General features: G+C 44.0%; 1 protein-coding gene and 1 long non-coding RNA gene across 3 annotated transcripts in view; one reads left to right on the forward strand and one right to left on the reverse strand.

Moving 5' to 3' along the window:
• Positions 1–12,448, reverse strand: part of LOC135904531 (uncharacterized) — a 192,750-nt gene extending 180,302 nt beyond the window's left edge. The window contains exon 1 of the mRNA XM_065435344.2: positions 11,637–12,448. The gene's annotated coding sequence lies outside the window, so the exon portion shown is untranslated. The remainder of the gene's footprint in view (positions 1–11,636) is intronic.
• The window catches only part of LOC135904538 (uncharacterized), a 245,768-nt gene that overhangs the window by 122,303 nt on the left and 110,540 nt on the right, over positions 1–12,925 (forward strand). The gene's annotated exons all lie outside the window — the stretch shown is intronic.

The following is a 12,925-nucleotide window of genomic DNA, read 5'->3' on the forward strand; positions in this document are numbered from 1 at the left end:
TAATCCAATGTCCTCATAGACCTGTTCTACTTCTTCATCATTACAACTGGACGTGGGTGCGTAGCTAGTTCTGCCGTTGATCTATATCTTCTATCCTAATGTATTGCGATGACTGCTATTTTCATTAATGGTGTAGAATGTATCGATGTTGCCAGCTTCTTCCTTATGATTGAGAAATCTTACCACACATTTTCTATATGCCTCACTAGTTCTCTTAACCTCACTAAGCCCAATGATATCCCATAGAAGGCCTGCTTATTTTTCAAATAGCCCTGCTAAACTAGCTTAACACTAGACGTTTTGCATGTTGAACGTTGGCCACTTTGGTCTAAAGTGGTGGCCTATCCGAATCCAAATATTCTTAGTACCCTCTGCTACGTCACAAATCTGACCACCGCCTTGGTCAAGTGCTCCGCAGCCACTGGAGACTGAAAGTATCTCAAATTTACGAAAGCTTGCACTTTAGAAAGATTTATATGGAAATTTGTACTTAAGTTTTATGAAAGTGTGTCCAAATGCCAGGCATTTGTTCACGAATGCTGTACAGCTGTTGCGTTTTTCTGCACAATTCCTACATCGCAGCGCTCTATTAGAATAAAATATAGGACATCATCGACATCAACGGAACTATTAGGCATGGGGCTGTAGAGCATTAGGCGAAACTTGAAATTGAACAACAAAACAAAAGACTTGTTCTCAGCAAACCGCTCTGCGCTCTCGGCCGGCTGTCCATTGCCAACGTTGACTCACCTCTCTCTCTCGAAGTTTTCACGATAGCGCGTGAAATAAGAATTCAGGAAATATCAGTGGTGTTTCACTGGACACCACAACACATTTGTATGTCAGAAAACAAGGCGCCTGATGCTCCTTCGACTTCAGCCCACAACGATGACGTCACTGACGTCCATTACGCAAGTTCGACGAAGCCCGACTGCCTATACGCTGCCACCTATGTAACGTTCACGCCCGGATGAACGCGTCGCCAAGGGATGGTACGCTACAACCACATCTGGCCGTACTTGAACCCTCTGCGCAAAGTCCCTTCTGTTCAAATTACTCACCAGGTGCGTTAATGCCGCACATCATCTTCATCAGAACTGACGCGCGCGGAGCTTATTCGTGTCCTGCTTGTGGACACTACAGCGAACCACTTGAGCACTTGCTCTTAGAATGCTTAACTTTCAACAGTTGCCACTGTGTGATGCTGAGCAGGTTCCACTAAACTTTTCTTGCTAGAACTGTGCTCAACGGTTCTTGGCTTCCGAACGGTAGTGTTTCAACTCGATACGAGGTTCACAAAACTGTGCAGGAATTCTTCTCAGCTTCTGTGGTGCACGTATAATTGCGAGGGATGCGTTGCGGTGTGTTTTTCTCTTTACTGTTTCTCCCCCTTTTTAAACGGATGAACCTGGTGTTCCTTTAAGGAGACAATTGCTAATCTGCTTCTCTTACTTGTTGTGTATGTGCGGTGTTTATGCATGTTTATAATATTGATAATTATACTTTATCTGCTGTCTAATATTAAGGGAGAGCTTTCGTTCAGAGTTGCCCGGTGCATTCAAGGGTACTTAGCGGAATGAGCTCATTTCTTTAGTCTGAATTATGGTGACTTGTTAACAAGCTGATCGCTATCGTAAGTGTCGGAGGCCCATTGACGACGAATGAGGAATTACCCTTACCAATGAGAAGTTCTGGAAATGCTGGGTCTGCAACAGAATTGCATGATACTTCATCAGCCTTGTTTTTCTTCAAGTTTCGTCGAGTGGGCTTGTGCGTAGCGCGGGGATAACTGTCTGCAATTCAGAAAGGTATACTCGGTTATACGGAGAAGATGCGACCGCCTCGTCGAGTTTACATAAAAGAAAACCTCGCAAGAAAACGCATGCGCAGCGCTTGCCAGGACGCTGTCGACAGCACCGCCCCTGCTGGCAGGAGCACAGCCCTCCTGCAGTGACGACACGCCTCTGGCGGGGACATAGAAGGCACAACTTTTTCCTAATGCCATTCGCCTTGGATCTGCGTGCGATCTTCGTTTAGCTCTGCTACGCAAACCTCCACACTATCAATGTACGCGCACACACGCTAGAACACAAATACGCAGAAGCACATTACACACATAAATATATATGTGCAACGTCTGCATCACGTTCCTCATAAATTATTCAGCCCCTTCATTTCGAAAGATAAACTTTACTAATTAATTCAGGCCACCATCGTCTGCGTGAGTTGCGCTGCTTCCGGGACTTCGAGCTCACCGTCACGAGCAACAGCTTGCTAAGACGGCTTCAGGAGTCGTACAGATGGTTAGAGCTTTATTTTTGTACTTTATCTATGTTTCGGCTTTCTTTAAATCCTCTTTCTTACTTCAAACTTTTACTCGCAAGAGTAACATCATCGTGCTGGCTTCCATTGTCACATTTTGAGATGAAGCTACAGTATGTGCTGACCCAGTTTTGTTTATATAATGCATGCAATGTTCGTTAGAAATACTGTAAGATATCGCGTACTGAGGTTTAGCCTTTCTTTATTGTCACGCGTTTGGATAGTTTATTTTTTTCATTTTGCAACGTACAATCCTTTTTAAGGGTACATCGTATTTAGTCAGTATGACGGCACTCCAGTGGCGATTCACTACAGACTGTTGCACTCTAAACCACCGAAAATTGCTTGCCGTGCTCTCGCTTAACACGTGAAGTGTCCTCCTAAACCTTATAGACATTGTGATCACTTTATGAAATAGTGAAGCTCCTGCCGTGTTTAGAGATGCGTTCGAAATCGTATCCCTGCTCAATTGATATTACTCGGCGTTGTAAGTGACAGTAACCTTTCGCGACCACGTATTGCGCCCAATGATGGCGTCTTTCGACGATCATTGACAAAGAAATGAATGAATGATGCATGAAGATTGGAAGTTGAATTGCTCAATCTCTCCAGAATTAGAATACATATGTGTTTTCGTTTATGTTATGCGCAACTATGGGGAGCATTCTGTGTAATTGATCACTGCAACCGGCCCGGCCGCGGGCACACCGGACAGCCAGGATTTGCTTGTTTATAGAGCGGGGCTATGCAGAAGTGAGTCCCACTCCTCCTTGCTGAACTTGCTGAACTGCGACTGACTATCATAAAAAAATTACGAACCATTCAACTCTGTGAAGCTGAATGACTAGCGAAGCTGTTTAGCACACGACACAGAGGGGACACAGAATAATGAACAAAGGTACGAACACATTATTTGTCCTGGTCGGTGGTCAGTGTGATGATAGGTACGCACACACATTCTTGTATCACCTCTGGTATTAAGTGCGTAAGCACTTCTATGCATACCCAACGAGAAATATGTCCGTCACATAAGACAATGAATGGCTCATACCCCCTTAAGCAATGACTCATACTCTCGTAAGCAAGCAAAAAGGAAAATATATATATCTACCTTAGAGTCTATTGATTTTGAAAATGGTGCCTATTGATAATTAGTCAACTGAAAATGCATATCCAAGTGATGAGACTTATAATCCACGGAACCCTAGCCACAAACAGCTTCCCTGTAAAAGCATAGAAATGCGTCGGTAGCACGAAGAAAGCATGTTCATATACTGTTGCCCAGTAGGTTTGATGATGTTGTAAAGCTCTTATTTTGAAACGCGAAGAATTCTATGGTTCATCCCGGTCACTTTACGTTTGATACGTATAGTTATCGTCTCGCAATGTTTCTTGCCTCCTTGTCGAAGAATTAAAGTCTCTGACGATGGGATCGAATCTCGGCCCCCGAACACAACTGCCCGATGCTCTAACCTTCAGACCACGACAGTTATCCCGGGTTTGGCGCAACTGCTTGGCTGCATGCTGGGGTTGGTCGCTATCTTGCCGCACATTGATTTATTATTTATTTTACAAGTACTGCCAGTCTTGTTACCAGGCCTTAGGCAGGAGTAGGCATTTGAAAATAAAAACAAGTATGAAATAAGATCAAACAAGATAACAGACACTGAACAAGAATCTCCATAACAAACAACATGAGAGAAACCTGTTCACAATTATGATTTGACTGGTAAAAACGAGGGATGAACGCTATGGTTTATTCACAAAGTGCAGAAAGAAAGGATGAAACTGTTGGACAGTTGACAGTTGTGGCAGGTTACATATATATATATATATATGTATGTATGTATAGCTAGCTAGCAATGCTGACAAAGTATGCCCGACTGTTTCTTGCGTAATTAAAACAGTATTTTTCATGTTTATGTGTCATTTCTTTGTTTTCTTTACGTTTTAGTAGGCGGAATCGTAGATAGTGAGACACCCGTTCTGGGTAATTGGCCAAGAACCAGCGGCACATACTGAGGGGCTAAATTGAAGAAAATAACGTAAATCAAGGAATTCGTTAATTATCATTAGCCATTCCATTAAAAGACTGGTGTGCTTTAGAGATGCCCATGAGCCGACATTACATGTCCAGGTTATTTGTAATAAGTTATATCTTTTTTTTTTGTTACGCAGAATAGAGATGAAAATGCATGGTCGTCATACAGCGCTACGTAAGCCACCTTAAAATGACCTTTGTGCATCCGCAAATATATTCTGCAAGATAGCAGCCACGACAAGGAAAGTCTTGCAGGGCTCGCGAAGAGAGATTCGCTTTACAAGGTCAGTACACCTGATAACACTTTGCCGAAACCCACACAGTGCGGATAGCTAACGACGCACAAAACGCATCGCTTAAGGGGGTATGGTAGGGTGCATGAACTATCTTGGTTTCAGCTTTATATCTCAACAACTGTTCTATATATTAGCGTGAAATTCTGCACGCTCAATATCAATAGTGTAGGCCTTAATTGGTGTAATTCTTTACTGCAGGCCTTTTTTATTTTTTGTGTATTTGAGAACCAAACTTTAAGCTATGATGTAAAATAAAATGTACCTTTCCTCAGAAACAAAAAACAGCATGACCGTGAAATTTCGCACAATAATTCTGTATAATAGTGGGTTTAACTGGAACCTTTAAAAAATGCTTTGTTACATTTACGTCACAAGAAACAAAATATTGCCGTCACACGTCTCGTACCGTGGAGGGTCTTTCTAATAATCTTTTCTTTTTTTTTAGTTATACCCGAGCGATTTTTTCACACATTTAGGTTCAGATTACTTGCAAGGGATGTGAGTATATTCTGGGAAAATTTCAGCGTAATTGGCTATATAGTTTTCCAGAAAAGGTACATCAAGTTCCGAGAATTTTGAAAAAAGTGATTTTGAGAAAAACGCATTTTTATGTTTGCACCTTCACTACAACTGTTCAACATGCACCAGCAGAGTACAGAAACTTTCTGGCTTTTTTGGTGTCTTCCCCAAAGTCTTTCTTCATGTTTATGTAAACGTAAACATGAAGTAAACATAATTACGTAAACACTGAAAAAATAACGGAATACAACATGTAAACAAACCCTCGCGTCTGTCACGTTTAAATACCAGGCGGCGCGCTTTTTGGCGCCATTTTTAAATGGCTTAGAGCGCTCTTACGCGCTCGCCGCTGCACTGCTTTGCTCCCCACAGTGTGTATTATTTTTTATTGATGAAATCAAAAAATCAGTTTTTTGGTCGATTTGCCCTACTATACCCCCTTAACATTGGTTCCTCAGTGCGTGGGATTTGCAGAGTATGTTTTCTCATTCTTTTTTATCGGGTGAGGGGTGGTTGTGCCACACTCTGTTTTAATAATAACCAATTCGTTTAAGTGGCTCAAGTCTATAAATCATCCATGGTTCTGGCGCAAACATTGCACCTTCAGAACCATGACGCAAGTTTCCATGCATATATATTGCTAATGAGACTTATCAGTGCGTGCTGTAGGTCCGATGTGACAAAAATTATTCTAGGCCTAAAAGACGGGAAGCCATGTGAAGAATCGACAGGACAGGAAAGTATGTCACTCACAATACTTTTCAGACTTGGTCACCCGGAAAATTATAGTTTTCGGTGACGGTTAACGTGTGGATCGGCTTCAGTCGACTTTGCAGAAATGCCTAGATAGTAAAGAGAACTTCTTGAAACAAACGGGCATCCGTACGTCTCTTACAGTAAGACAACTGTACTGCATATTACTATATGGCATTTGCAGAATTTCCAGCTTAATGTCGAATAAAAATCTTTCAAGCCAGTGAATCAGCACAATTTTCTTGACGTTGCTCTCAAGTGACAATTGTCAAACGCTTCACACAGTACACTTGAAAAGCAAGTCAGCTCAGTTATAAACGTGCTTCTTCGACCAGCCGGAACAGCATGAGGAGGATTAGTCGCATCGTTATACTATAGTACACAAGTTCACAATGCACTCATTAAGCAAGAAATAGCTCACTCAACGCCATTTTCCCATAGTCTGTCGCGACGTTCTCAGCACCGGCTCCAATGTTTATTGGTAAGGAGGCTTCGAGTGTCTCATGACGTCCGCCGAGTAACCTCGAGTTCCTTTCTGATCGCTTTTGTCATCCACCTTGTCCAGTTCTATGATTAGTAGAAACTTCTCGACTCGCTTACCGCATTATAACAAAATATGAGGAGCACACACTAAACAATGCATTAAGGTAAAAAATGAAATTCAAATTCATAAGGTTCTTAAGCACCATATACCGTTCCGGGGTTTTCAAGTATGGGAAATGGATCTCCGTTGCCCTCCTTAAATGTTGACGAAGCCCAAAATAGCATAGGGGATCGATGCTGGGCGAGCTGGTGATCCATTTGGAACGGGAAACAGTGCGTAACACAGCGCATGTGTTGTCGCTCTTTCTCAGTCCTTGTCTGTACCCCCCTACCACTCCGCCCCCCCTTCAAGAAAATGGAAAAATTAAATTGTTGGTCGAGGGAATCATACACGAGAGAGATATGTTCATGATAGATGCGCCCACAACTGGTACTACAAACCAGCTTTACGCCTTATGTCTACAGTATATTCACGCGCATATAGACGGGTTCTGCAAAAACAATTCGTCTGCATCAGCGTTCATTATTCCGGACCTGACGCTAGGGCAACCATTTAGACTATCACTAATTACATTTTCTACCATCGTCGAGCTTCTTGCTATCCTCATTGCGTCGCACTTGATAGAATAAATATAGATCGCACAAAAATTGCTCATTTTTTGATATTTTCAAGCAGCCCTCAAGTCACTAAAGAGCGCAGACGAAAACGCTTTGAATAGGCATTTAGTATATGAAACTCCCAAGAACACACAAAAGCGAGGACAAGAAATGTCACATCACAGCGTATCACTAGATACCAGGGCACTGCGAAATTCTTGTAAGCATTGCCGCGGACGATGTTGAAATACAGGCACACAAAAATAAAAATCGACTAAATCTTCCTTAATTCGTAAATAACTCCGCGTGCTACTTGGACAGATATTCTGTTAACTTAGCACGAACACCCGGTCTGACGAGAATTCAAAGGGCTAACGATTATTCTTTATAAAATCCTACATTACATTGTGCATTCCGTCAAAGGTGAGCGATAATAGAAATTCTGTAGCTTTATCGCACCATATGCGGCTTGGCACACCATATTCGCAATTTTTTTTTTGCGCACCATTCAGTGCGTTTCTAGTCCAAACTGATGAAGATGTACATTAAACACTTCATTATCGAGTGTCCACAACACGATACTACGAAGTGAATACTTAAGGCTAAATTATTGTTAAAGCGTCGACAATTCATTCCGATAAAAAGAAATTCCATATGGCCAACAATGTCGATACACATAAGAGCACTCGTAATTCTTTATGTACCACAGGCCGCAATTGTTCACGTTTGAATGTGTTATATGTACGCATGTGTTCTGTTATGTAGCCCCACATGTGTACAGACACGTCAGTCATCTCTTCTGCAAGACTGTCAAGTTCTGCGCATGTTTTCGGACTCTTTTGCAGACGTTCAGTTGTTTACGCAATTGTGTGTGAGTTTTCGTGATAGGTACCGGCTTAAGGAGGTGACATAGATTGAGGAATGCGTCCGACCGCGGGCTAACGTCAAGGAGACGCTTAACTCGCTATGGAGCTTCGCCTGTGAAGCGTCCACAGTGAGCCCTACATGCTCCCTTAGCCGCTTCCCCGAATATGCCTAGACCCGTCATATAAATATACCGAGTGTTTCACCCTCCTTCTACATAAATCTTTTGGTCTATAATTTTATATCTTTGACGATATGCTCGACGCATACAGGGGATGTCCTTGTTCTATGTATTGCCTTGCTGCAATAAAGACAACGTTGTTAGTCGATCTTCCTTAGCCTTCGTTTACGCGCTGCTTTCCCTTCCTAATCCTCCAGCCGGATTGCTCAAAGGATGGGGGAAGACATTGTTTGCACGAGAATTCACAATATGTAACTGATTAAGTAACGAAAATTCACTTTAATCAAGCTTCTTTAAACTGATTACCTTGCGGCACGTATTGCGATTCACGAATTGTAGTCGAGGAGTTCGCAAGGCGGATCCACTTCGAGCGAATTTTCAGGATATCAGTTTCGAGATATTGATTGCCGAAATTTGCGCAGAAAAACGTGAGCGGTTCAGTTACCTTCTTGCTCCCGTGCATAAAACAGCGTTTCGTTAAAAAAGTAAGTGGAATGACAGCGCATTTTTACCGCAAGTTTGAAGGTGCGTATCTCTGAAAAGGTGTCATCGGTAGAATTTTTTTTCAAGTGGATATGTCTTGCAGTCTAATCGGCTACAATATGTAGATTACAGAGTGTGCCATATGGTAATTAGATAAAACGTAATTAGGCAATTTTCGTTAATTACCCGATTACACATTTCGATTTCTCGTGCAAGTAATGTCCGCCTCTTCGAGGCGACTAGCTCAAGGACTAGAATCGTGCTATCTGCCGAAAGGCAAGTTTGAAGGATTGCCCAAGGTCTTCGCAGAAACACCCGTCATTATTCTTTCTCCATGCCTCCATGGTCTTCTGCTCTCTCGTCTACCTTTCTTTACCCATGAGCGGAACTTCGCAACGTTATGGCGATATTCGACTGTCCAGTGTTTTGCAGTGTTTGTCGTGCTCTTAGTTTTGTTAGGCCTGCGAAGAGGAGTATGGTCGCGCCACTAAAGGCGCCATTATTTTCGTTTAATATCATATCAATCACGAGCAAGAGACGCTCTTTTCCGTGGCATAGTTTCCTCACATCGTTTCGCGTCTTTTACACCATGAACAGCTCTTAACTGCATTGCTTGTAATAGGAGTCTATAATTTGTCCCTCGCACCATTGTTGCTTAAGTAAATGTGTTCCATCTTTACATCTTAATAAATTAGTTTATATCATTCATATACTGTCCGATATTTCTTAATGTCCATGAAAAGAAGCGCCAAATGCGCATTCGGTTTTATCTATAACGCAGATGGGACTTGCGACTCGTCTTCATTTTCTCCTCACATGGACTACCACTCGCTTTCTCAAATATTTGGAAGCTGGAAATCCTTACTGAAAATGCCTTCTTGCCTTGTGGACCTTACCTAACTTTTTCATCTCTGCAACATGTCGGCACGTATTCAACTATCTAATTATTGCGACTCCCGTTATTTAATGTTTTATTTCTGAATTGTTCATAAATTATGTCAATGCAAACGTTTCTTCGCGCTTTGTTCTCATTTAATATTATTCTCACGCTCCTATGAGCAAGCCCAACCCTCCTTTCGCCTACACCACCACACTTATTTATTCTGGCAGAATTTATTAAATAAATAAATGAATAAATAAATTGTTGCTTTTTCATGCCCCAGAACATTTTTCTCGTTTACGTTCTTGGTGTCTGAGTTCTTGCAGCTTGTCAGAGTGCGCAGTCAGATAGCTTAGATTGCTCAGATTTGCTTTCCCGGCTTTAATTTTTCGTCGCACGAGCCCACGCTCCGTTGCCGCGGATGAGAGCTGATGCCCGCGAGCTCATGTGATCCACCAGCGCTGGCTCGATCGCTGCCGCTTGCTTTGATAAGCGCGCTTCGAGCGACTCTGTGAAAGCCGACACCACGGATCAATCTTTTCACAGAGAACGCGCGTACTGCTTCATAAATTTCATTCTACCTGATGCTTTCTTTTAAATCTCACTTCAAAAAAAAATGAAGTTCGTTCATGGTATCTGTTTGTTAATTTATGTGGCCGCTATAACGTGATCTTAAAATTAAATTACGGGGTGTTGCGTTTTAGTACCACCATCCGATTACGAGGCACGCCGTAGTGGGGGACTCTAGCAATTTGGACTACCTGGGGTTCTTTAACATCCACCTATATCTAAGTACGCGGTTGTTTTCGCATTTCGCTTCCATAGAAATGCGGCTAACGCGATCTTCGTTATTTCGCTTCCACCATATTATAAAAAAACAGCTGCGCTTCATTTTTAGTTTGTTCGCTTAGCGTCCACGCGATAAATGAAACTACCGAGAGAGGAAAAAATGACCGTGTTGTTGGTTCTCCTGATTAAACTTCTGATTTGTTTTTTCTTTCGTTGCGTTTTGTGTGATTCTTCCTGCTCATTAAACGAGTGACCAGAATGCTCCCACATAATTGAGGAAATCGAGAACTAGTTTGAAAACACAGTGCCATGAAAGAAACCATCGAATAACGAGCGCGGACACTGCGAGCGTCTCCGCTGACAAAGCCGCGAAATTTCCTGATTTCTTCGGTATGTTGTTTCGGGAGGGGTCCATTCCCGTGTGCGTAGTCTCTGTAATTACAGTTTTGGGTATTTGTGGTCGTCAGTATACACTGTGCATTTGAATAGCGTTGCAGTTGAGTTGTGTGTTTCGAGGGCGTTTGCAAGTGATTAATGTATGTAAGTACTAGGCAGGTATGCAGTCAAGTTCTGTGCAGCCTGTGTCACATATTTTTTATGCAAAATGCGGCGTTACTTCCACATAGGAAGATATACCATCAGCACAAGCGCGAACGTGAACGAGACGAAAACGAAGCGAATGCGCTGTTGCCGTTTCCAGGTTCGCTCCACCTGAAACAGTGGCTTACTTCAGACTGCCAAACGTACGGTCAGGCGCAATATGAGCTGCAGCATGGTGCCCGCGTTTAAGAGGGTCCCAAGGCTGAACGGCGGCAACGGCGCGCGAAAATTTGGTGCAATGAATATCAGTACTTCTAACGGTGTTTAGTTCCCCAGTTGTTCGTATGTTGGCGCTACCGAGCCATCTAGGGGCCCCTTTGAACACGGGCACCGTATTGCAGCTCATATTGTGCGCGATTATGCATCTGGAACTACGTCATGCTTAGCAACCGGCTATAAAGCAATTGCTCGATTGTTCTGCATTCACGCAAATATGCGTAACCGGCATCCAGATGAAGTTCAAAATTTCCTCCCTTCAATTTATGCTGATGTTTTCGTACGTCGTGACCTACACTGCAGTGAAGCTACTGTTTTCTCTTGCATCGTTGAAAGTTACGCAGGAAAAGCGATGCCGATGTCCTCGTTTACCCAAACTACCTGCAGCTGCCCATTTGGTGTAGAGCAAAAGACAATGCGTGCTAGATTTTTCAAACTGAAATGTATATTGATGACGAGATTCCGAGTTTTCCGCACTCTTCCGGCTTATCGCGAGCACGAAATTGGTAAAAACTATGTGAATGGAGACATATGCCACACTGTGTCTCTCACCTTTTGACCCATGGAGACTGCTGCGTCACGAGGCGTCCATGCTGCGAGGGCTCACCTTCCCAACGAATACTGTGCCACGCTGTCCATGCGAATTAACGGATGTCCGTTGTTTCTACGTCGGGTGCCACGTCCTGAAGCTCGATGAAAAATCTCTCGTATTAAAAAAAATCCGGGGGGGGGGGGGAGAACTGACACACTCACAACCGCGACGACGTTACAGTTTGACCAACTGATAGGCAGAAAATCAAAACGACTGTAAAGCACAAAAATGTCACACTTCTTGACACGTTTGGTAAATTCCTTTGTGCTGGCGCAACTTGTCCACTGCAGGGGTTATTTTCTGACAGGAGATTCCTGCCGAAAAGAAGGCACACCAAGTTAACCGCCGCCGGCACTTTCAGCGCCACTTCTCACGCGCCGGCTTGTCCGCAGCTACAGTTATTGATTGGTAAAATTCGTTTTCAGCAGTATTCTCCTGCTCCAGGGTGTTGCGCGATGAACAAGGATCCGCGCCAGAACAGGCGTTTCCGGGCGCCTTCGATGCCACCTCAGTAACTACCAGAGAACAGCGGTCTGACCTAGATGAAACTGCGGTTGCCTGAATCCACTGCCCGCAGCTGTCTACTGTGCGCGTCCTTGATTCGGCACAACAGGATTCACTGAGAGTTGATCAGACGAGCCCAATCACACGCGGCCGACACGCGAGAAAGCCGGTGCGATTGGCCGGCATTCGTCGTCGCTCATCGAAGCGTGACGCGATGTAAGAAGCCGCAACGTCTCGCTTGGCGAAGCAGCAGAGCCCGACCGATGAAGCTTCTGGTGGCCCGCCGAGGGGAGAAAGTTACGACTGGAGAAACCATTCTCGCGCGGCCGGGGGTGTGGGGTGAGGCCTAGAAGCTGAGGAGCGCGAGCAGGCATCGCAAGACGAGTGGAGAGAGAGAGAAAAGTGGGGAGGGGGGTGGAGACGGTAAGGGAGCACCTAGGAAAACTACATAAAAGCGGGGCCCCTAACAACGAACAACCCCGGCGGCATTCGGAGCCGCGCCGCAGGCGTTGGAGGTCGCAGCTATGAACTGCGGTGCTCCCTGAGCAAACGAAGGAACTCCAGAAGGACTCCTCGTCGTCTGTTCAGTTCTACTCGTCTCATAATTCCGCCACTGCCATGGACACACCAATGCTCCCGCCCCTCGCTCTTTTTCATCCAGTGCCTCTTTCTTTCGTGCGTGCCTGCGTATGTGTGTGTCTGTCTCTCTCACCCGTGACTCCTTGAGGTGAGCGCCTCAGGTTTA

Source organism: Dermacentor albipictus, chromosome 1 (assembly GCF_038994185.2).
Source record: "Dermacentor albipictus isolate Rhodes 1998 colony chromosome 1, USDA_Dalb.pri_finalv2, whole genome shotgun sequence".
Classification (NCBI taxonomy): Eukaryota; Metazoa; Arthropoda; class Arachnida; order Ixodida; family Ixodidae; genus Dermacentor; species Dermacentor albipictus.